Source organism: Coturnix japonica, chromosome 10 (genome assembly GCF_054131305.1).
Source record: "Coturnix japonica strain WE chromosome 10, WE-NBRP24, whole genome shotgun sequence".
Classification (NCBI taxonomy): domain Eukaryota; kingdom Metazoa; phylum Chordata; class Aves; order Galliformes; family Phasianidae; genus Coturnix; species Coturnix japonica.
The window spans coordinates 4,659,784-4,683,702 of NC_140672.1; positions in this window are offsets into that span (position 1 = coordinate 4,659,784).

Here is a 23,919-nt window from a genome sequence, read left to right on the forward strand (position 1 = left end):
GCACTTGTTGGGCAGGTGTTGGCACTTGTGGGGCAGGAGGTGGAAGTTGTGGGGCGGTAGGTTGCACTTGTGCGTGGGAGGTGGATGTTGTGGGGCAGGAAATGGCACCTGTGGGGCAGGAGGTGGCGCTTTTGGGGGAGGTGGTGGCATTTGTTGGGCGAGAGGTGAAACTTATGGGGCAGGAGGTGGCACTTGTAGGTCAAGAGGTGGAACTTGTTGGGCAGGAGGTGACACTTGTTTGGCAGGAGGTGGCACATGTGGGACAGGAGGTGGCACTTGTGGGGCAGGAGTTTGGACCTGTGGTTTAAGAAATGGCATTTGTTTGCAGGAGGTGGTACTTGTGGGGCAGGTGGTGGTATCTGTGGGGTGGGGGTGTAACTTGTGGGGCAGGAGGTGGTGATAGAAGGACGGGAGGTGGCATTTTCTGGCGGGAGGTGGCACTTGTAGGGCAGGATGTGGAAGTTGTGAAGCGGGAGGTGGCACTTGTGTGGCGGGAGGTGGAATTTGTGGGGTGGTATGCAACAGATGTGGGGCAGGAGTAGGTAAATGTGGGACAGGAGGTGGTACTTGTGGGGCAGGAAATGGCACCTGTGGGGCAGGAGTTGGAACCTGTGGGGTAAGAAATGGCACTTGTTGGGCAGGAGGTGGCACTTGTTAGACGAGAGTTGGAACTTGTGGGGCAGGAGGTAGCACTTGTGGAGCGGGATGTGGCACTTGTGGGGCAGGAGTTGGCACTTGTGGGTCAGGTGGTGGTACTTCTGGGGCAGGATCGGGCACTTGTGGGGCAGGATGTGGAAGCTGTGGGACGGGAGGTGGAAGTTATGGGGTGGGAGGTGGAAGTTGTGGGGCAAGAATTGGCAATTGTGGGGCAAGAAGTGGCAATTGTGGGGCAGAGGGTGGCACTTGTACGGCAGGAGGTGGCACTTGTGGGACAGGACGTGGCAATTGGGAAGGACGTGGCACTTGTGGGGTGGGAGGTGGCACTTGTGGGGCAGGAGGTGGCACTTGTGGGGCAGGAGGAGGCTGTTGTTGGGCGTGAGGTGGGACTTGTGTAACAAGCGGTGGAAATTGTGCGGTGGGATGTGGCACTTGTGGGGCAAGGGGTGGCACTTGTGAGGCAGAAGGTGGCACTTGTGGGGCAGGAGGTGGAAGTTGTGGGTCAGGAGGTGACATTTGTGGAACAGGAGGTGGATGATGTGGGGAAGGAGGTGGATGATGTGGAACAGTAGGTGGCACCTGTGGGGCAGGGGGTGGATGATGTGGGGCAGGAGGTGGTCTATGTCGGACAGGAGGTGGCACATGTGAGCAGGAAGTGGATGATGTGGGGCAGGAGCTGGCACTTGTGAAGCATGAGCTGGAACTTGTGGGGCAGGAGGTGGCACTTGTGGGGCAGGAGGTGGAAGTTGCAGGGCAGGATTTGGCATTTGTGGGGCGGGAGGTGGCACTTGTGAAGCATGAGCTGGCACTTGTGGGGCAGGAGCTGGACTTGCAGTGTGACAGGTGGAACTGGCGGGGCAGGAGGTGGCACTTGTGGGGCAGGAGGTGGCACTTGTGGGGCAGGTGTTGGCACTTGTGGGGCAGGAGGTGGAAGTTGTGGGGAGGTAGGTTGCACTTGTGCGTGGGAGGTGGATGTTGTGGGGCAGGAAATGGCACCTGTGGGGCAGGAGGTGGCGCTTTTAGGGGAGGTGGTGGAATTTGTTGGGCGAGAGGTGAAACTTATGGGGCAGGAGGTGGCACTTGTAGGTCAAGAGGTGGAACTTGTTGGGCAGGAGGTGACACTTGTGGGGCAGGAGGTGTCAGTTGTTTGGCGGGAGGTGGCACTTGTGGGGCAGGAGGTGGCACTTGTGGGGCAGGAGGTTACACTTGTGGGGAAGGAGGTGGCACTTGTATGGCAGGAATTGAAACTTGTGGGGTGGGATGGGGTACCTGTGGTGAAGGAAGTGGCTCTTGTGGGGCAGGAGCTGGCACTTGTGGGGCATGAACTGGCACTTGTGGGGCATGAACTGGCACTTGTGGGCAGGAAGTGGATGATGTGGTGCAGGAGCTGGCACTTGTGAAGCATGAGCTGGCACATGTGGGGCAGGAATTGGCACTTGTGGGGCAGGAGGTTGAAGTTGTGGTTCAGGATGTAGCACTTGTGGAGCAGGAGCTGTAAATTGTCTGGCGAGATATGGCACTTGTGGGGCAGGAGGTTGCACTAGTTTGGCAGGAGGTGGCACTTGTCGGGCGGGATGTGGCACTTGTGGGGCGAGAGGTGGCACTTGTGGGGCAGAAGGTGGATGATGTGGGGCAGGAGCTGGCAATTGTGAAGCATGAGCTGTCACTTTTGGGGCAGGAATTGTCAGTTGTGCGGCAGGAGTTGACACTTGTGGGGCAGGAGGTGGCACTTGTGGGGCAGGAGGTGGTCCTTGTGGGACGAGAGGTGGCACTTGTTGGGCGGGAGGTGGAACTTATGGGGCGTTACGTGGAAGTTGTGGGGCGGGAGGTGGCTCTTTTGAGGCAGGAGGTGGCACTTGTGGGCCAGGAGATGGAAGTTGTAGGGCGGGAGGTGGCACTTGTTGGGTGGGAGGTGGTAGATGTTGGGCGTGAGGTGGCACTTGTGCGTGGGAGGTGGATGTTGTGGGGCAGGAAATGGCACCTGTGGGGCAGGAGGTGGCGCTTTTGGGGGAGGTGGTGGCATTTGTTGGGCGAGAGGTGAAACTTATGGGGCAGGAGGTGGCACTTATAGGTCAAGAGGTGGAACTTGTTGGGCAGGAGGTGACACTTGTGGGGCAGGAGGTGTCAGTTGTTTGGCGGGAGGTGGCATTTGTCGGTCGGGAGGTGGCACTTGTGGGGCAGGAGGTGGCACATGTGGGACAGGAGGTGGCACTTGTGGGGCAGGAGTTTGGACCTGTGGTTTAAGAGATGGCATTTGTTTGCAGGAGGTCGTACTTGTGGGGCAGGTGGTGGTACCTATGGGGTGGGGGTGTAACTTGTGGGGCAGGAGGTGGTGATAGAGGGACGGGAGGTGGCATTTTCTGGCGGGAGGTGGCACTTGTAGGGCAGGATGTGGAAGTTGTGAAGCGGGAGGTGGCACTTGTGTGGCGGGAGGTGGAATTTGTGGGGTGGTATGCAACAGATGTGGGGCAGGAAATGGCACTTGTGGGGCAGGAGTTGGTAAATGTGGGACAGGAGGTGGTACTTGTGGGGCAGGAAATGGCACCTGTGGGGCAGGAGTTGGAACCTGTGGGGTAAGAAATGGCACTTGTTGGGCAGGAGGTGGCACTTGTGGAGCGGGAGGTGGTAAATGTTGGGCAGGAGGTGGCACTTGTTAGACGAGAGTTGGAACTTGTGGGGCAGGAGGTGGCACTTGTGGGGTGGGAGGTGGCACTTGTGGGGCGGGATATGGAACTTATGGGGCAGGAGTTGACACTTTTGGGGCAGGAGGCAGATGTTGTGGGGCTGGACATGGCACTTGTGGGGCGGGTGTTGGATGATGTGGAGCAGCAGCTGGCACTTGTGGGGCAGGATGTGGCACACGGGCAGCAGTTGGCACTTGTGGGGCAGGATGTGGCACACGGGCAGGAGTTGGCACTTGTGTGGTGGGATGTTGAAGTTGTTGGGCGGGAGGTGGCACTTGTGGAATTGGAGTTGGCACTAGTGGGGCAGAAGGTTGAAGTTGTGGGGAAGTATTTGGCACTTGTGGGGCAAGAGGTGGAACTTGTGGAGCAGGAGGTGGCACTTGTGGAGCATGAGTTGACACTTGTGGGGCAGGAGGTGGCACTTGTGGGGCAGGAGGTGGAACTTGTGGGGCAGGAGGTGGTCCTTGTGGGACGAGAGGTGGCACTTGTTGGGCGGGAGGTGGAACTTATGGGGCGTTACGTGGAAGTTGTGGGGCGGGAGGTGGCTCTTTTGAGGCAGGAGGTGGAACTTGTGGGCCAGGAGATGGAAGTTGTAGGGCGGGAGGTGGCACTTGTGGGGTGGGCGGTGGTAGATGTTGGGCGTGAGGTGGCACTTGTGGGTCGGGAGGTGGCACTTGTGGGGCAGGAGGTGGAAGTTGTGGAGCGGGAGGTGGCATTTGTGGGGCGAAAGTTGGCACTTGTGGGGCAGGAGGTGGAAGTTGTGGAGCGGGAGGTGGCATTTGTGGGGCGAAATGTGGCATTTGTGGGGCAGGAGGTTGCACTTGGGGCAGGAGGTGGCACTTTTGGGGCGGAAATTGGAACTTGTTGGGAGGGAAGAGGTACTTGTGGGGCAGGAAGTGCCTCTTGTTGGGCAGGAGCAGGCACTTGTGGGGAAAGAACTGGCACTTCAGGGGAATGAGCTGGCATTTGTGGTGCAGGGGGTGGATGATGTGGGGCAGGAGGTGGTCGTTGTGGGGCAGGAGGTGGCACTTGTGGGGCAGGGGGTGGATGATGTGGGGCAGAAGGTAGCACTTGTGGGGCAGAAGGTGGATGATGTGGGGCATGAACTGGCATTTGTGGGGCAGGAATTGGCACTTGTGGGGCAGGAGGTGGCACTTGTTGGATGGGAGGTGGACGATGTGGGGAAGGAGATGGCACTTGTGGAGCAGGAGGTGGAAGTTGCAGGGCAGGAGGTGGCATTTGTGGGGTGGGAGGTGGCACTTGTGGGGCAGGGGTTGGAATTTGTGGGGTGGTAGGTGGAACATGTGGGGCAGGAGTTGGCACTTGTGGGGCAGGAGGTGGCACTTGTGGGGCAGGAGGTGGCACTTGTGGGGCATGAGCTGGCACTTGTGGGGCAGGAATTGGCACTTGTGGAGCAGGAAGTGGATGATGTGGGGCAGGAGGCTGTCTTTGTGGGGTTGGAGCTGACACTTGTGGGACAGGAAGTTGATGATGTGGGGCAGGAGCTGGCATTTGTGAAACATGAGCTGGCACTTGTGAAGCAGGAATGGGCACTTGTAAGGCAGGAGGTGGAACTTGTGGGGCGGGATGTGGCACTTACGGGATGCGAGGTGGCACTTGTGGGGCAGGAGTTGGCACTTGTGGGTCAGGTGGTGGTACTTCTGGGGCAGGATCGGGCACTTGTGGGGCAGGATGTGGAAGCTGTGGGACGGGAGGTGGAAGTTATGGGGTGGGAGGTGGAAGTTGTGGGGCAGGAATTGGCAATTGTGGGGCAAGAAGTGGCAATTGTGGGGCAGAGGGTGGCACTTGTACGGCAGGAGGTGGCACTTGTGGGACAGGACGTGGCAATTGGGAAGGACGTGGCACTTGTGGGGCGGGCGGTGGAACTGGTGGGGCTGGAGGTGGCACTTGTGGGGCAGGAGGTGGCAATTTTGGATCAGGACGTGGATTATGTGGGGCAGGAGGTGGCACTTGTGGGGCAGGATGTGGAAGTTGTGGGTCAGGAGGTGACATTTGTGGAACAGGAGGTGGATGATGTGGGGAAGGAGGTGGATGATGTGGAACAGTAGGTGGCACCTGTGGGGCAGGAGATGGCACTTGTGGGGCGGGAGGTAAAAATTGTGGGGTGGGAGGTGGAAATTGTGGGGCAAGGGGTGGCAGTTGCGGGGCTGGGGGCGGCATTGTGGGGCAGGAGGTGGCACTTGTGGGGCGGGATGTGGCAGTTGTGGGGCAGATGCTGACACCTGTGGGGCGGGAGGTGGATGTTTTGGGGAAGGAGGTTGAAGTGTTGGGGAGGGTGGTGGCACTTGTGGGGCGGGAGATGGCACTAGTGGGGCAGGAGTTGGCACTTGTGGAGGGGTCATAGCACTTGTTGGGCAGGGGTTGGCACTTGTGGGGCAGGAAATGTTACTTGTGGGGCAAGAAGTGGCTCTTGAAGGGCAGGAGGTGGCACTTGTGGGGCAGGAGTTAATTCTTGTGGATCTGGAGGTGGCACTTGTGGGCCTGGAGGTTGCACTTGTGAGGCGGGAGGTGGAAGTTGTGGGGCGGGTGGTGGCAGTTGTGGGGCTGGAGGTATCACTTGTGCGGCAGGAAGTGGCACTTGTGGAGCAGAAGGTGGCACTTGTGGGGAAGAGGTGACACTTGAGGGGCAGGAGCTGGCACTTGTGGGGCAGAAGTTGGCACATGTGGGTCGGGAGGTGGCACTTGTGGGGCAGGAGTTGGATTTGTGGGGCGGGTTGTGGCACATGTGGGTCGGGAGGTGGCACTTGTGGGGCGGGAGGTGGCACTTGTGGTGCGGGAGGTGGAAGTTGTAGGCGGCAGGTGGCAATTGTGGGTCAGGAGGAGGCATTTGTGAGGCAGGAGGTGGATGATGTGGGGCAGGAGGTGGCACTTGTGGGGAAGTAGGTAGCACTTGTGGGGCAGGAGGTGGCACTTGTGTGGCAGGAGGAGGCACTTGTGGGGCAGGAGGAGGCACTTGTGGGGCAGGAGGAGGCTGTTGTCGGGCGGGAAGTGGAAGTTGTGGGGTGGGAGGTGGCACTTGTGGGGCTGGATGTGGAAGTTGTGTGGCAGGATTTGACACTTCTGGGGCTGCAGGTGGCACTTGTGGGGTGGGTGGTAGAACTTGTGGGGGGTGAGGTGGAAGTTGTGGGGCGGCAGGTGACAACTGTGGGACAGGAGGAGGCACTTGTGGGTCGGGAGGTGGCACTTTTAAGGCGGGAGGTGGCAGTTGTGGGGCGGGAGGTGGCACTTATGGGGCAGGAGATGGTATTTGTTGTGCAGTAGGTGGCACTTGTGGAGTGGGAGATGGAAGTTGTGGGGCAGGAGGTGACACTTGTGGGGCGGTTGGTGGATGATGTGGGGCAGGAGCTGGAAGTTGTGGGGCAGGAGGTGGAAGTTGCAGGGCAGGATTTGGCATTTGTGGGGCAGGAGGTGGCACCTGTTAGGCAAGAGGTGGCACTTGTGGGGCAGGTGCTGGCACTTGTTGGGCATGAGCTGGCAATTGTGGGGCAGGAATTGGCACTTGTGGGGCAGGAGGTGGCACTTGTGGGGAAGGAGGCTGTCTTTGTGGGGTTGGAGGTGGCACTTGTGGGGCAGGAAGTTGATGATGTGGGGCAGGAGCTGGCATTTGTGAAGCATGAGCTGGCACTTGTGGGGCGAGAGGAGCCTGACTTGCAGGGTGACAGGTGGCACTTGTGGGGCAGGAGGTGGCACTTGTGTGGCAGGTGTTGGCACTTGTGGGGCAGGTGTTGGCACTTGTGGGGCAGGATGTGGAAGTTGTGGGGCAGTAGGTTGCACTTGTGCGTTGGAGGTGGATGTTGTGGGGCAGGAAATGGCACCTGTGGGGCAGGAGGTGGCGCTTTTGGGGGAGGTGGTGGCATTTGTTGGGCGAGAGGTGAAACTTATGGGGCAGGAGGTGGCACTTGTAGGTCAAGAGGTGGAACTTGTTGGGCAGGAGGTGACACTTGTGGGGCAGGAGGTGTCAGTTGTTTGGTGGGAGGTGGCAGTTGTGGGGCAGGTGGTGTCAGTTGTTTGACGGGAGGTGGCACTTGTGGGGCAGGAGTTGGCACTTGTGGGGCAGGAGGTGGCACTTGTGGGGCAGGAGGTGGCACCTGTGAGGCAAGAGCTGGCACTTGTGGGGCAGGAGCTGACACTTGTGGGGCATGAGCTGGCACTTGTGGGGCAGGAATTGGCACTTGTGGGGCAGGAGGTGGATGATGTGGGGCAGGAGGCTGTCTTTGTGGGGTTGGAGGTGACACTTGTGGGGCAGGAAGTTGATGATGTGGGGCATGAGCTGGCATTTGTGAAGCATGAGCTGGCACTTGTGAAGCAGGAATTGGCACTTTTGGGGCAGGAGGTGGTAATGTGGGGCAGGAAGTGGCTCTTGTCGGGCAGGAGCTGGCACTTGTAGGCAGGAGGTTGCACTTGTGGGTCAGGAGGAGGAAGTTGGGCGGTCAGTGACACTTGTGGGGCAGGAGGTGGATTATTTTGGCGGGGAGGTGGCAGTGGTGTGGCAAAATGTGGCACTTGTGGGGCAGGAGCTGGCACTTGTGGGGAATGAGCTGGCACTTGTAGGGCAGGAATTGGCACTTGTAAGGCAGGAGGTAGCCCTTGTGGGGCGGGATGTGGCACTTGCGGGATGCGTGGTGGCACTTGTGGAGCAGGATTTGGCACTTGTGGGTAAGGTGGTGGTACTTCTGGGGCAGGATCGGGCACTTGTGGGGCAGGATGTGGAAGCTGTGGGACGGGAGGTGGAAGTTATGGGGTGGGAGGTGGAAGTTGTGGGGCAAGAATTGGCAATTGTGGGGCAAGAAGTGGCAATTGTGGGGCAGAGGGTGTCGGGCAGGAGGTGGCACTTGTGGGGCAGGAGGTTGCACTTGTACGGCAGGAGGTGGCACTTGTGGGACAGGACGTGGCAATTGGGAAGGACGTGGCACTTGTGGGGTGGGAGGTGGCACTTGTGGGGCAGGAGGTGGCACTTGTGGGGCAGGAGGAGGCTGTTGTTGGGCGGGAGGTGGGACTTGTGTAACAAGAGGTGGAAATTGTGCGGTGGGATGTGGCACTTGTGGGGCAAGGGGTGGCACTTGTGAGGCAGAAGGTGGCACTTGTGTGGCAGGAGGTGGAAGTTGTGGGTCAGGAGGTGACATTTGTGGAACAGGAGGTGGATGATGTGGGGCAGGAGGTAGCAATTTTGGGCTGGGACGTGGCACTAGTGGGGCGAGATGTTGCACTTGTTGGGCGGGAGGTGGCACTTTTGGGGCATAAGGTGAAAATTGAGGGACATGAGGTGGCACTTGTGGGGCAGGAGTTGGCACTTGTGTGGTAGGAGGTGGCAATTGTGGGGCAGGAGCTTGCAGTTGTGAGGCGGGATGTGGAAGTTGTGGGGCGGGTTGTGGCAGCTGTGGGGCTGGAGGTGTCACTTGTGCAGCGGGAAGTGGCACTTGTAAGGCAGGAAGTAGCACTTGTGGGGCAGGAGGTGGCACTTTTGGAGCGTGAGGTGGATGTTGTGGGGCAGGAGTTGGCACTTGTGGGGCGAGAGTTGGCACTTGTGGGGCAGGAGGTTGCACTTGTGGGGTGGGATGTGGTACTTGTGGGGCGGGAGGTGGCACTTGTTGGGGGGGTGGTGGCAATTGTGGGGCAGGAGGTGGCACTTGTTGTGCGAGAGTTGCAATTGTGAGACGAAGGTGGCAATTGTGGGTCACGTAGTGGCATTTCTGGGTCAGGAGGTGGTACTTGTGGGGCGGGCGGTGGAACTGGTGGGGCTGGAGGTGGCACTTGTTGGGTGGGAGGTGGCACTTGTGGGGCAGGAGGTGGCAATTTTGGAGCAGGACGTGGATTATGTGGGGCAGGAGGTGGCACTTGTGGGGCGGAAGTTGACACTGTTGGGGTGTGAGGTGGCACTTGTGGGGCGGAAGGTGGCACTTGTGGGCAGGAGGTGACACTTGTGGGGCAGGATGTGGCACTTGTGCGTGGGAGGTGGAGTTTGTAGAGAGGGAGGTGGCACTTGTGGGGCGGGAGGTGGCACTTGTGGGGAGGAGGTGGAACTTGTGGGGCGGGAGGTGGAAGTTGTGATGCAGGAGGTGGTACATGTGGGGCGGGAGGTGGAAGTTGTGATGCAGGAGGTGGTACATGTGGGGCGGGAGGTGGAAGTTGTGATGCAGGAGGTGGTACATGTGGGGCGGGAGGTGGAAGTTGTGATGCAGGAGGTGGTACATGTGGGGCGGGATGTGGCACTCGTGAGCAGGGAGGTGGCACTAGTGGAACTTGTAGCAGGTGTAACTTGTCGGGCAGGAGGTGGCTCTTGTGGGGCTGGAGATTGATGTTGTGGGTCAGGAGGTGGCACTTGTGGGGCAGGAGGTGGCACTAGAGGGGCAGGAGTTGGCACTTTTGGGCTGGGTCATAGCACTTGTGGGGCAGGGGTTGGCACTTGTGGGGCAGGAAATGTTACTTGTGGGGCAAGAAGTGGCTCTTGAAGGGCAGGAGGTGGCACTTGTGGGGCAGGAAGTGGCACTTGTGGAGCAGAAGGTGGCACTTGTGGGGAAGAGGTGACACTTGAGGGGCAGGAGCTGGCACTTGAGGGGCAGAAGTTAGCACATGTGGGTCGGGAGGTGGCTCTTGTGGGGCAGGAGTTGGATTTGTGGGGCGGGTTGTGGCACATGTGGGGCGGGAGGTGGCACTTGTGGGGCGTGAGGTGGAAGTTGTGGGGCGGCAGGTGGCAATTGTGGGTCAGGAGGAGGCATTTGTGAGGCAGGAGGTGGATGATGTGGGGCAGGAGGTGGCACTTGTGCGGCAGGAGGTGGCACTTGTGGGGCAGGAGGAGGCACTTGTGGGGCAGGAGGAGGCACTTGTGGGGCAGGAGGGGGCACTTGTGGGGCAGGAGGAGTCACTTGTGGGGCAGGAGGAGGCACTTGTGGGGCAGGAGGAGGCCGTTGTTGGGCGGGAAGTGGAAGTTGTTGGGTGGGAGGTGGCACTTGTGGGGCTGGATGTGGAAGTTGTGTGGCAGGATTTGACACTTCTGGGGCTGCAGGTGGCACTTGTGGGGTGGGTGGTAGAACTTGTGGGGGGTGAGGTGTAACTTGTGGAGCGGGAGGTGACAACTGTGGGACAGGAGGAGGCACTTGTGGGTCAGGAGGTGGCACTTTTAAGGCGGGAGGTGGCAGTTGTGGGGCGGGAGGTGGAAGTTGTGCGGCACGATTTAGCACTTGTGTGGCTGGAGGCGGCACTTGTGGGGCGGGAGGTGGCACTTGTGGGGCAGGAAATGGAACTTGTGGGGCAGCACGTGGCACTAGTTGAGCAGGAGGTGGAAATTGTGGGGCGGGAGGTGAATGATATGAGGCAGAAGGTAGCGGTTGTGGGGCAGGAGGTGGCACTTATGGGGCAGGAGAAAGTATTTGTTGTGCAGTAGGTGGCACTTGTGGAGTGGGAGATGGAAGCTGTCGGGCAGGAGGTGGCAATTGTGGGCCGGGAGCTGGCACTATTGGGGCGGGAGCTGGAAGTTGTGGGCGGGAGGTGGCACTTGTGGGGAAGGAGGTGGCACTTGTGGGGCGGGAGATGGCACTTGTGTGTCTGGAGGTTAAACTTGTGGGGTGGGAGGTGGCACTTGTGGGGAAGGAGGTGGCAAATGTGGTGCAGGAAATGGCACTTGTGGGGCAGGAGTTGGCACATGTGGGATAGGAGGTTGCACTTGTGGGGCAGGAGGTGGATGATGTGGGGCAGGAGCTGGCAATTGTGAAGAATGAGCTGGCACTTTTAGGGCTGGAATTGGCACTTGTGCCACAGGAGGTGGCACTTGTGGGTTGGGAGGTGGATGATGTGGGGCAGGAGGTGGAAGTTGCGTGGCAGGATTTGGCCCTTGTGGGGCGGGAGATGGCACGTGTGGGGCAGGACGTGGCAATTGTGGAGCGGGAGGTGGCACTTGTGGGGCCTGAGGTGGCACTTGTAGGGCAGGAGGTAGAACTTGTGGGGCAGGAGTTGGCACTTGTGGGGCGCGAGTTGGCACTTGTTGGGCAGGTAGTTGCATTAGTGGGGCAGGAGTTGGCACTTGTGGGTCAGGTGGTGGCACTTGTGGGGCGGGATGTGGAAGTTGTGGGGCGTGAGGTGTCACTTGTGGGGCGCAAGTTGACACTGTTGGGATGTGAGGTGGCACTTGTGGGGCAGGAGGGGACAGTTGTGGGGCAGGATGTGGCACTTGTGCGTGGGAGGTGGAGTTTGTGGAGAGGGAGGTGGCGCTTGTGGGGCGGGAGGTGGCACTTGTGGGGAGGAGGTGGAACTTGTGGGGCGGGAGGTGGAAGTTGTGATGCAGGAGGTGGTACATGTGGGGCGGGAGGTGGAAGTTGTGATGCAGGAGGTGGTACATGTGGGGCGGGAGGTGGAAGTTGTGATGCAGGAGGTGGTACATGTGGGGCGGGAGGTGGAAGTTGTGATGCAGGAGGTGGTACATGTGGGGCGGGAGGTGGAAGTTGTGATGCAGGAGGTGGTACGTGTGGGGCGGGAGGTGGAAGTTGTGATGCAGGAGGTGGTACATGTGGGGCGGGAGGTGGAAGTTGTGATGCAGGAGGTGGTACATGTGGGGCGGGATGTGGCACTCGTGAGCAGGGAGGTGGCACTTGTGGAACTTGTAGCAGGTGTAACTTGTCGGGCAGGAGGCGGCTCTTGTGGGGCTGGAGATTGATGTTGTGGGTCAGGAGGTGGCACTTGTGGGGCAGGAGGTGGATGATGAGGGGCAGGAGCTGGCACTTGTGAAGCATGAGCTGGCACTTGTGGGGCAGGAATTGGCACTTGTGGGGCAGGAGGTGGCACTTGTTGGATGGGAGGTGGTTGATATGGGGAAGGAGGTGGCAATTGTGCGGTTCGAGGTGGCACTTGTGGAGCAGGAGATGGAAGATGCGGGGCAGGAGTTGGCACTTGTGGGTCGGGAGGTGGCACTTGTGGGTCGGGAGGTGGCACTTGTGGGTCGGGAGGTGGCACTTGTGGGGCAGGAGGTGAATGATGTGGGGCAGGAATTGGCACTTGTGGGTCGGGAGGTGGCACTTGTTTGGCAAAATGCAACACTTGTGGGGCAGGAGTTATAACTTGTGGGGCAGGAGGTGGAAGTTGTGGAACAGAAGGTGGCACTTGTAGGGCAGGAGGTGGCACTTGTGGGGCAGGAGGTGTCAGTTGTTTGGCGGGAGGTGGCACTTGTGGGGCAGGAGGTGGCACTTGTGGGGCAGGAGCTGTAAATTGTCTGGCGAGATATGGCACTTGTGGGGCAGGAGGTTGCACTAGTTTGGCAGGAGGTGGCACTTGTGGGGCGGGATATGGCACTTGTGGGGCGAGAGGTGGCACTTGTGGGGCAGAAGGTGGATGATGTGGGGCAGGAGCTGGCAATTGTGAAGCATGAGCTGTCACTTTTGGGTCAGGAATTGTCAGTTGTGCGGCAGGAGTTGGCACTTGCGGGGCAGGATGTGGCACACGGGCAGGAGTTGGCACTTGTGTAGTGGGATGTTGAAGTTGTAGGGCGGGAGGTGGCACTTGTGGGGCTGGAAGTGGCAGTTGTAGGGCTGGAGGTGGCACTTGTGGAATTGGAGTTGGCACTAGTGGGGCAGAAGGTGGAAGTTGTGGGGAAGTATTTGGCACTTGTGGGGCAAGAGGTGGAACTTGTGGGGCAGGAGGTGGCATTTGTGGAGCATGAGTTGACACTTGTGGGGCAGGAGGTGGCACTTGTGGGGCAGGAGGTGGCACTTGTGGGGCAGGAGGTGGCACTTGTGGGATGAGAGGTGGCACTTGTTGGGCGGGAGGTGGAAGTTGTGGAGCGGGAGGTGGCATTTGTGGGGCGAAAGGTGGCACTTGTGGGGCATGAACTGGCACTTGTGGGGCAGGAATTGGCACTTGTGGGGCAGGTGGTGGCACTTGTTGGGTGGGAAGTGGACGATGTGGGGCAGGAGGTGGCAATTGTGGGGCGGAAATTGGAACTTGTTGGGAGGGAAGAGGTACTTGTGGGGCAGGAAGTGGTTCTTGTCGGGCAGGAGGTTGCACTTGTGGGGCAGGAGGTTGCACTTGTGCGTCAGGAGGAGGAAGTTGGGCGGTCAGTGACACTTGTGGGGCAGGAGGTGGATTATTTGGGGGGGAGGTGGCAGTGGTGTGGCAAAATGTGGCACTTGTGGGGCAGGATCTGGCACTTCAGGGGAATGAGCTGGCACTTGTAGGGCAGGAATTGGCACTTGTGGCGCAGGGGGTGGATGATGTGGGGCAGGAGGTGGTCATTGTGGGGCAGGAAATGGCACTTGTGGGGTAGGATTTGGAACCTGTGGGGTAAGAATTGGCACTTGTTGGGCAGGAGGTGACACTTGTGGGGCGGAAGTGGAACTTGTTTGTCATGTGGCCACAATTGTTTAGCTGGAGGTGGCACTTGTGGGGCAGGAGGTGGCAATTGTGGGGCGGGAGGTGGAAGTTGTGGGGCGGGAGGTGGCACCTGTGGGGCTTGAGGTGGATCTTTTTGTGCAGGAGGTGGCGCTTGTGGGGCTGGAGTTGGATGATGTGGAGCCGGAAATTTGTAGGGCACAGGTGGATGTTGTGGGGCATGATTAGGCACTTATGGGGCTGGAGGTGGCACTTGTGGGGCGGAAGTGGAACTTGTAAGACAGGAGGTGGAAATTGTTGTGGTGGGAGTTGGAAGTTGTGAGGCAGGAGGTGGCACTTGTGGGGCGGGAGATGTAACTTGTGGGGCAGGAGGTGGCACTTGTGGGGTGGGAGGTAGATGATGTGGGGCAGGAGGTGGCACTTGTGGAGCAGGAGTTGGAAGTTGCAGAACAGGATTTGGCACTTGTGGGGCAGGAGGTGGCACTTGTGTGGCGGGATGTTGAAGTTGTGGGGCGGGAGGTGGCATTTGTGGGGCTGGAACTGGCTCTTGTGGGCCGTGAGGTAGAAGTTGTGGGGCTGAAAATGGCACTTGTGGGGCAGGAGTTAGCACATGTGGGACAGGAGGTGGCACTTGTGGGGCAGGAGCTGGCACTTCAGGGGAGTGAGCTGGCACTTGTAGGGCATGAATTGGCACTTGTGGTGCAGGGGGTGGATGATGTGGGGCAGGAGGTGGTCGTTGTGGGTCAGGAGGTGGCACTTGTGGGGCAGAAGGTGGATGATGTGGGACAGGACCTGGCACTTGTGGGGCATGAGCTGGCACTTGTGGGGCAGGAATTGGCACTTGTGGGGCAGGAGGTGGCACTTGTTGGGTGGGAGGTGGACGATGTGGGGCGGGAGTTGGCGCTTGTGGGGCAGGATGTGGCACACGTTGGGCAGGAGTCGGCACTTGTGTGGCGGGATGTTGAAGTTGTGGGGCTGGAGGTTGCACTTGTGCGTCAGGAGGAGGAAGTTGGGCGGTCAGTGACACTTGTGGGGCAGGAGGTGGATTATTTGGGGGGGAGGTGGCAGTGGTGTGGCAAAATGTGGCACTTGTGGGGCAGGAGCTGGCACTTCAGGGGAATGAGCTGGCACTTGTAGGGCAGGAATTGGCACTTGTGGGGCAGGAGGTGGATGACGTGGGGCAGGAGGTGGTCATTGTAGGACAGGAGGTGGAACTTGTGGGGCAGGAGGTGGAATTTGTGGCGTGGTAGGTGGCACTTGTGGAACAGGAACTGGCACTTCTGGGGCGGGAGGTGGAAGTTGTGGGGCAGGAAGTGGCACTTGTGGGGCAGGAGTTGGCACATGTCGGACAGGAGGTGGCACTTGTGGGGCAGGAAATGGCACCTGTGGGGCAGGAGTTGGAACCTGTGGTGTAAGAAATGGCAATTGTTGGGCAGGAGGTGGCACTTGTGGGGCGGGAAGTGGATGATGTGGTGCAGGACCTGGCACTTGTGAAGCCTGAGCTGGCACTTGTGGGGCAGGAAGTGGAACTTGTAAGACAGGAGGTGGAAATTGTGGGGCGGAATGTAAAGTTGTGGGGCAGGAGGTGGCACTTGTGGGTCAGGTGTTGGCACTTGTGGGGCAAAATGCAACACTTGTGGGGCAGGAGGTGGAAGTTGTGGAACAGAAGGTGGCACTTGTGGGGCGTGTGGTGGCACTTGTGGGGCAGGATGTGGCACTTGTGGGGCGGGAGGTGGGACTTGTGGGGCCAGAGGTTGAGGTTGTGGTTCGGGAGGTGGCACTTGTGGAGCAGGAGCCTTCACTTGTGGGGCAGAATGTGGCACTTGTAAGGCAGGACGTTGAAATTGTGGAGCAGGTTGTGGCACTTGTGGAGCAGGAGGTGGTACTTGTGGGGTGGGAGGTTGGAGTTGTTGGGCAGGAGGTGGCATTTTGAGGCAGAAGGTGGCATTTGTGTGGCAGGAGGTGGCAATTGTGGGGTACGAGTTGGAAATTGTTGGGCAGGAGGTGGAAGTTTTGGGGCAGGGTTTGGCAGTTGTAGGGCGGGAGGTGGCACTTGTGGGCCAGGAGGTGGAAGTTGTAGGGCAGGAGGTGGCACTTGTGGGGCGGGAGGTGGCACTTCTGGGGCAGGAAATGGAGCTTTTAGGGCAGGAGGTGGAACTTGTGCAGAAGGAGGTGGTACTTGTTGGGCGGAAATTGGAACTTGTTGGGAGGGAAGAGGTACATGTGGGGCAGGAAGTGGCTCTTGTGGGGCATGAACTGGCACTTGTGGGGCAGGAATTGGCACTTGTGGGGCAGGTGGTGGCACTTGTTGGGTGGGAGGTGGACGATGTGGGGCAGGAGGTGGCACTTGTGGAGCAGGAGGTGGACGTTGCATTGCAGGATTTGGCATTTGTGGGTTGGGAGTTGGCACTTGTGGGGCATGAGGTGGAATTTGTGGGGTGGTAGGTGGAACATGTGGGGCAGGAGCTGGCACTTGTGGGGCAGGATGTGGCACACGTTGCCAGGAATCGGCACTTGTGTGGCGGGATGTTGAAATTGTGGGGCGGGAGGTGGCACTTGTGGAACAGGTATTGTCACTTGTGGGGGAGGAGGTGGATGATGTGGGGCAGGAGGTGGATGATGTGGGGTAGGAGGTGGCATCTGTGGGGCAATAGGTGGCACTTGTGTGGTTAGAGGTGGCACTTGTGGGGCAGGAAGTTGATGATGTGGGGCATGAGCTGGCATTTGTGAAGCATGAGCTGGCACTTGTGAAGCAGGAATTTGCACTTTTGGGGCAGGAGGTGGAACTTGTGGGGTGGGAGGTGGAATTTGTGGGGTGGTAGGTGAAACTTGTAAGGCAGGAGTTGGCACATGTGGGGGGGGAAATGGCACTTGTGGGGCAGGAAATGGCACTTGTTGTGCAGGAGGTGGCACTTATGGGTTTGGAGGTGGATGATGTGGGGCAGGAGGTGACACATGTGGGGCAGGAGATGGCACTTGTGGGGCGGAAATTGGAACTTGTTGGGAGGGAAGAGGTACTTGTGGGGCAGGAAGTGGCTCTTGTGGGGCAGGAGCTGGCACTTGTGTGTCAGGAGGAGGAAGTTGGGCGGTCAGTGACACTTGTGGGGCAGGAGGTGGATTATTTGGGGGGGGAGGTGGCAGTGGTGTGGACAAATGTGGCACTTGTGGGGCATGAACTGGCACTTGTGGGGCAGGAATTGGCACTTGTGGGGCAGGTGGTGGCACTTGTTGGGTGGGAGGTGGACGATGTGGGGCAGGAGGTTGCACTTGTGGGGCAGGAGGTGGCACTTGTGGGGTGGAAATTGGAACTTGTTGGGAGGGAAGAGGTACTTGTGGGGCAGGAAGTGGGTCTTGTCGGGCAGGAGCTGGCACTTGTGTGGAGGAGGTTGCACTTGTGGGTCAGGAGGAGGAAGTTGGTCAGTCAGTAACACTTGTGGGGCAGGAGGTGGATTATTTGTGGGGGAGGAGGCAGTGGTGTGCACAAATGTGGCACTTGTGAAGCATGAGCTGGAACTTGTGGGGCAGGAATTGGCACTTGTGGGGCAGGAGGTGGAAGTTGTGGGGCGGTAGGTTGCACTTGTGCGTGGGAGGTGGATGTTGTGGGGCAGGAAATGGCACCTGTGGGGCAGGAGGTGGCGCTTTTGGGGGAGGTGGTGGAATTTGTTGGGCGAGAGGTGAAACTTATGGGGCAGGAGGTGGCACTTATAGGTCAAGAGGTGGAACTTGTTGGGCAGGAGGTGGCTCTTGTGGGGCAGGAGGTGTCAGTTGTTTGGCGGGAGGTGGCACTTGTGGGGCAGGAGGTGGCACTTGTGGGGAAGGAGGTGGCACTTGTGGGGAAGGAGGTGGCACTTGTGGGGAAGGAGGTGGCACTTGTATGGCAGGAATTGAAACTTGTGGGGTGGGATGGGGTACCTGTGGTGAAGGAAGTGGCTCTTGTGGGGCAGGAGCTGGCACTTGTGGGGCATGAACTGGCACTTGTGGGGCATGAACTGGCACTTGTGGGCAGGAAGTGGATGATGTGGTGCAGGAGCTGGCACTTGTGAAGCATGAGCTGGCACATGTGGGGCAGGAATTGGCACTTGTGGGGCAGGAGGTTGAAGTTGTGGTTCAGGATGTAGCACTTGTGGGGCAGGAGCTGTAAATTGTCTGGCGAGATATGGCACTTGTGGGGCAGGAGGTTGCACTAGTTTGGAAGGAGGTGGCACTTGTGGGGCGGGATGTGGCACTTGTGGGGCGAGAGGTGGCACTTGTGGGGCAGAAGGTGGATGATGTGGGGCAGGAGCTGGCAATTGTGAAGCATGAGCTGTCACTTTTGGGGCAGGAATTGTCAGTTGTGCGGCAGGAGTTGGCACTTGTGGGGCAGGATGTGGCACACGGGCAGGAGTTGGCACTTGTGTGGTGGGATGTTGAAGTTGTTGGGCGGGAGGTGGCACTTGTGGGGCTGGAAGTGGCAGTTGTAGGGCTGGAGGTGGCACTTGTGGAATTGGAGTTGGCACTAGTGGGGCAGAAGGTGGAAGTTGTGGGGAAGTATTTGGCACTTGTGGGGCAAGAGGTGGAACTTATGGAGCAGGAGGTGGCATTTGTGGAGCATGAGTTGAATCTTGTGGGGCAGGAATTGGCACTTGTGGGGCAGGAGGTGGCACTTGTGGGGCAGGAGGTGGAAGTTGTGGAGCGGGAGGTGGCATTTGTGGGGCGAAAGGTGGCATTTGTGGGGCAGGAGGTTGCACTTGTGGGGCAGGAGGTGGCACTTGCAGGGCGGAAATTGGAACTTGTTGGGAGGGAAGAGGTACTTGTGGGGCAGGAAGTGGCTCTTGTCGGGCAGGAGCTGGCACTTGTGGGGCAGTAGGTTGCACTTGTGCGTGGGAGGTGGATGTTGTGGGGCAGGAAATGGCACCTGTGGGGCAGGAGGTGGCGCTTTTGGGGGAGGTGGTGCATTTGTTGGGCGAGAGGTGAAACTTATGGGGCAGGAGGTGGCACTTATAGGTCAAGAGGTGGAACTTGTTGGGCAGGAGGTGACACTTGTGGGGCAGGAGGTGTCAGTTGTTTGGCGGGAGGTGGCATTTGTCGGTCGGGAGGTGGCACTTGTGGGACAGGAGGTGGCACATGTGGGACAGGAGGTGGCACTTGTGGGGCAGGAGTTTGGACCTGTGGTTTAAGAAATGGCATTTGTTTGCAGGAGGTGGTACTTGTGGGGCAGGTGGTGGTACCTGTGGGGTGGGGGTGTAACTTGTGGGGCAGGAGGTGGTGATAGAGGGACGGGAGGTGGCATTTTATGGCGGGAGGTGGCACTTGTAGGGCAGGATGTGGAAGTTGTGAAGCGGGAGGTGGCACTTGTGTGGCGGGAGGTGGAATTTGTGGGGTGGTATGCAACAGATGTGGGGCAGGAAATGGCACTTATGGGGCAGGAGTAGGTAAATGTGGGACAGGAGGTGGTACTTGTGGGGCAGGAAATGGCACCTGTGGGGCAGGAGTTGGAACCTGTGGGGTAAGAAATGGCACTTGTTGGGCAGGAGGTGGCACTTGTGGAGCGGGAGGTGGTAAATGTTGGGCAGGAGGTGGCACTTGTTAGACGAGAGTTGGAACTTGTGGGGCAGGAGGTGGCACTTGTGGGGTGGGAGGTGGCACTTGTGGGGCGGGATATGGAACATATGGGGCAGGAGTTGACACTTTTGGGGCAGGAGGCAGATGTTGTGGGGCTGGACATGGCACTTGTGGGGCGGGTGTTGGATGATGTGGAGCAGCAGCTGGCACTTGTGGGGCAGGAGGTGGAACTTATGGGACGTTACGTGGAAGTTGTGAGGCGGGAGGTGGCTCTTTTGAGGCAGGAAGTGGCACTTGTGGGCCAGGAGATGGAAGTTGTGGGGTGGGAGGTGGTAGATGTTGGGCGTGAGGTGGCACTTGTGGGTCGGGAGGTGGCACTTGTGGGGCAGGAGGTGGAAGTTGTGGAGCGGGAGGTTGCATTTGTGGGGCAGGAGGTGGCACTTGTCGGGTGGAAATTGGAACTTGTTGTGAGGGAAGAGGTACTTGTGGGGCAGGAAGTGGCTCTTGTTGGGCAGGAGCTGGCACTTGTGGGGCAGGAGTTGGAATTTGTGGGGTGGTAGGTGGAACTTGTGGGGCAGGAGTTGGCACTTGTGGGCCAGGAGTTGGCACTTGTGGGGCAGGAGGTGGCACTTGTGGGGCATGAGCTGGCACTTGTGGGGCAGGAATTGGCACTTGTGGGGCAGGAGGTGGATGATGTGGGGCAGGAGGCTGTCTTTGTGGGGTTGGAGGTGACACTTGTGGGGCAGGAAGTTGATGATGTGGGGCAGGAGCTGGCATTTGTGAAACATGAGCTGGCACTTGTGAAGCAGGAATTGGCACTTTTGGGGCAGGAGGTAGCACTTGTGGGGCGGGATGTGGCACTTGTGGGGCAGGAGTTGGCACTTGTGGGTCAGGTGGTGGTACTTCTGGGGCAGGATCGGGCACTTGTGGGGCAGGATGTGGAAGCTGTGGGACGGGAGGTAGAAGTTATGGGGTGGGAGGTGGAAGTTGTGGGGCAAGAATTGGCAATTGTGGGGCAAGAAGTGGCAATTGTGGGGCAGAGGGTGGCACTTGTACGGCAGGAGGTGGCACTTGTGGGACAGGACGTGGCAATTGGGAAGGACGTGGCACTTGTGGGGTGGGAGGTGGCACTTGTGGGGCAGGAGGTGGCACTTGTGGGGCAGGAGGAGGCTGTTGTTGGGCGGGAGGTGGGACTTGTGTAACAAGAGGTGGAAATTGTGCGGTGGGATGTGGCACTTGTGGGGCAAGGGGTGGCACTTGTGAGGCAGAAGGTGGCACTTGTGTGGCAGGAGGTGGAAGTTGTGGGTCAGGAGGTGACATTTGTGGAACAGGAGGTGGATGATGTGGGGAAGGAGGTGGATGATGTGGAACAGTAGGTGGCACCTGTGGGGCAGGGGGTGGATGATGTGGGGCAGGAGGTGGTCTTTGTCGGACAGGAGGTGGCAAATGTGAGCAGGAAGTGGATGATGTGGGGCAGGAGCTGGCACTTTTGAAGCATGAGCTGGAACATGTGGGGCAGGAGGTGGCACTTGTGGGGCAGGAGGTGGAAGTTGCAGGGCAGGATTTGGCATTTGTGGGGCGGGAGGTGGCACTTGTGAAGCATGAGCTGGCACTTGTGGGGCAGGAGCTGGACTTGCAGGGTGACAGGTGGAACTGGCGGGGCAGGAGGTGGCACTTGTGGGGCAGGAGGTGGCACTTGTGGGGCAGGTGTTGGCACTTGTGGGGCAGGAGGTGGAATTTGTGGGGCGGTAGGTTGCACTTGTGCGTGGGAGGTGGATGTTGTGGGGCAGGAAATGGCACCTGTTGGGCAGGAGGTGGCGCTTTTAGGGGAGGTGGTGGAATTTGTTGGGCGGGAGGTGAAACTTATGGGGCAGGAGGTGGCACTTATAGGTCAAGAGGTGGAACTTGTTGGGCAGGAGGTGACACTTGTGGGGCAGGAGGTGTCAGTTGTTTGGCGGGAGGTGGCACTTGTGGGGCAGGAGGTGGCACTTGTGGGGCAGGAGGTGGCACTTGTGGGGAAGGAGGTGGCACTTGTATGGCAGGAATTGAAACTTGTGGGGTGGGATGGGGTACCTGTGGTGAAGGAAGTGGCTCTTGTGGGGCAGGATGTGGCACTTGTGAAGCATGAACTGGCACTTGTGGGGCATGAACTGGCACTTGTGGGCAGGAAGTGGATGATGTGGTGCAGGAGCTGGCACTTGTGAAGCATGAGCTGGCACATGTGGGGCAGGAATTGGCACTTGTGGGGCAGGAGGTTGAAGTTGTGGTTCAGGATGTAGCACTTGTGGGGCAGGAGCTGTAAATTGTCTGGCGAGATATGGCACTTGTGGGGCAGGAGGTTGCACTTGTTTGGCAGGAAGTGGCACTTGTGGGGCGGGATGTGGCACTTGTGGGGCGAGAGGTGGCACTTGTGGGGCAGAAGGTGGATGATGTGGGGCAGGAGCTGGCAATTGTGAAGCATGAGCTGTCACTTTTGGGGCAGGAATTGTCAGTTGTGCGGCAGGAGTTGGCACTTGTGGGGCAGGATGTGGCACACGGGCAGGAGTTGGCACTTGTGTGGTGGGATGTTGAAGTTGTTGGGCGGGAGGTGGCACTTGTGGGGCTGGAAGTGGCAGTTGTAGGGCTGGAGGTGGCACTTGTGGAATTGGAGTTGGCACATGTGGGGCAGAAGGTGGAAGCTGTGGGGAAGTATTTGGCACTTGTGGGGCAAGAGGTGGAACTTGTGGAGCAGGAGGTGGCATTTGTGGGGCAGGAGGTGCAACTTATGTGGCGTTACGTGGAAGTAGTGGGGCGGGAGGTGGCTCTTTTGAGGCAGGAGGTGGCACTTGTGGGACAGGAGATGGAAGTTGTAGGGCGGGAGGTGGCACTTGTGGGGTGGGAGGTGGTAGATGTTGGGCATGAGGTGGCACTTGTGGGGCGAAAGGTGGCACTTGTGGTGCAGGAGGTTGGACTTGGGGTAGGAGTTGGCACTTGTGGGGCGGAAATTGGAACTTGTTGGGAGGGAAGAGGTACTTGTGGGGCAGGAAGTGGCTCTTGTTGGGTAGGAGCTGGCACTTGTAGGGCAAGAGCTGGCACTTCAGGGGAATGAGCTGGCATTTGTGGTGCAGGGGGTGGATGATGTGGGGCAGGAGGTGGTCGTTGTGGGGCAGGACGTGGCACTTGTGGGGCAGGGGGTGGATGATGAGGGGCAGGAGGTGGCACTTGTGGGGCAGAAGGTGGATGATGTGGGGCATGAACTGGCACTTGTGGGGCATGAACTGGCATTTGTGGGGCAGGAATTGGCACTTGTGGGGCATGAACTGGCATTTGTGGGGCAGGAATTGGCACTTGTGGGGAAGTGGTGGCACTTGTTGGATGGGAGGTGGACGATGTGGGGCAGGAGATGGCACTTGTGGAGCAGGAGGTGGAAGTTGCAGGGCAGGAGGTGGCATTTGTGGGGTGGGAGGTGGCACTTGTGGGGCAGGAGTTGGAATTTGTGGGGTGGTAGGTGGAACATGTGGGGCAGGAGGTGGCACTTGTGGGGCAGGAGGTGGCAATTGTGGGGCAGGAGGTGGCACTTGTGGGGCAGGAATTGGCACTTGTGGGGCAGGAGGGGAATGATGTGGGGCAGGAGGCTGTCTTTGTGGGGTTGCAGGTGGCACTTGTGGGGCAGGAGGTGGCACTTGTGGGGCAGGAGGTGGAAATTGTGAAGCATGAGCTGGCACTTGTGGGGCAGGAATTGGCACTTGTGGGGCGGGAGGTGGCACTTGTGGGGCAGGTGTTGGCACTTGTGGGGCAGGAGGTGGAAGTTGTGGGGCGGTAGGTTGCACTTGTGCGTGGGAGGTGGATGTTGTGGGGCAGGAAATGGCACCTGTGGGGCAGGAGGTGGCGCTTTTGGGGGAGGTGGTGGAATTTGTTGGGCGAGAGGTGAAACTTATGGGGCAGGAGGTGGCACTTATAGGTCAAGAGGTGGAACTTGTTGGGCAGGAGGTGGCTCTTGTGGGGCAGGAGGTGTCAGTTGTTTGGCGGGAGGTGGCACTTGTGGGGCAGGAGGTGGCACTTGTGGGGAAGGAGGTGGCACTTGTGGGGAAGGAGGTGGCACTTGTGGGGAAGGAGGTGGCACTTGTATGGCAGGAATTGAAACTTGTGGGGTGGGATGGGGTACCTGTGGTGAAGGAAGTGGCTCTTGTGGGGCAGGAGCTGGCACTTGTGGGGCATGAACTGGCACTTGTGGGGCATGAACTGGCACTTGTGGGCAGGAAGTGGATGATGTGGTGCAGGAGCTGGCACTTGTGAAGCAGGAGGTGGCACTTGTGGGGCAGGTGTTGGCACTTGTGGGGCAGGAGGTGGAAGTTGTGGGGCGGTAGGTTGCACTTGTGCGTGGGAGGTGGATGTTGTGGGGCAGGAAATGGCACCTGTGGGGCAGGAGGTGGCGCTTTTGGGGGAGGTGGTGGAATTTGTTGGGTGAGAGGTGAAACTTATGGGGCAGGAGTTGGCACTTATAGGTCAAGAGGTGGAACTTGTTGGGCAGGAGGTGACACTTGTGGGGTAGGAGGTGTCAGTTGTTTGGCGGGAGGTGGCATTTGTCGGTCGGGAGGTGGCACTTGTGGGGCAGGAGGTGGCACATGTGGGACAGGAGGTGGCACTTGTGGGGCAGGAGTTTGGACCTGTGGTTTAAGAAATGGCATTTGTTTGCAGGAGGTGGTACTTGTGGGGCAGGTGG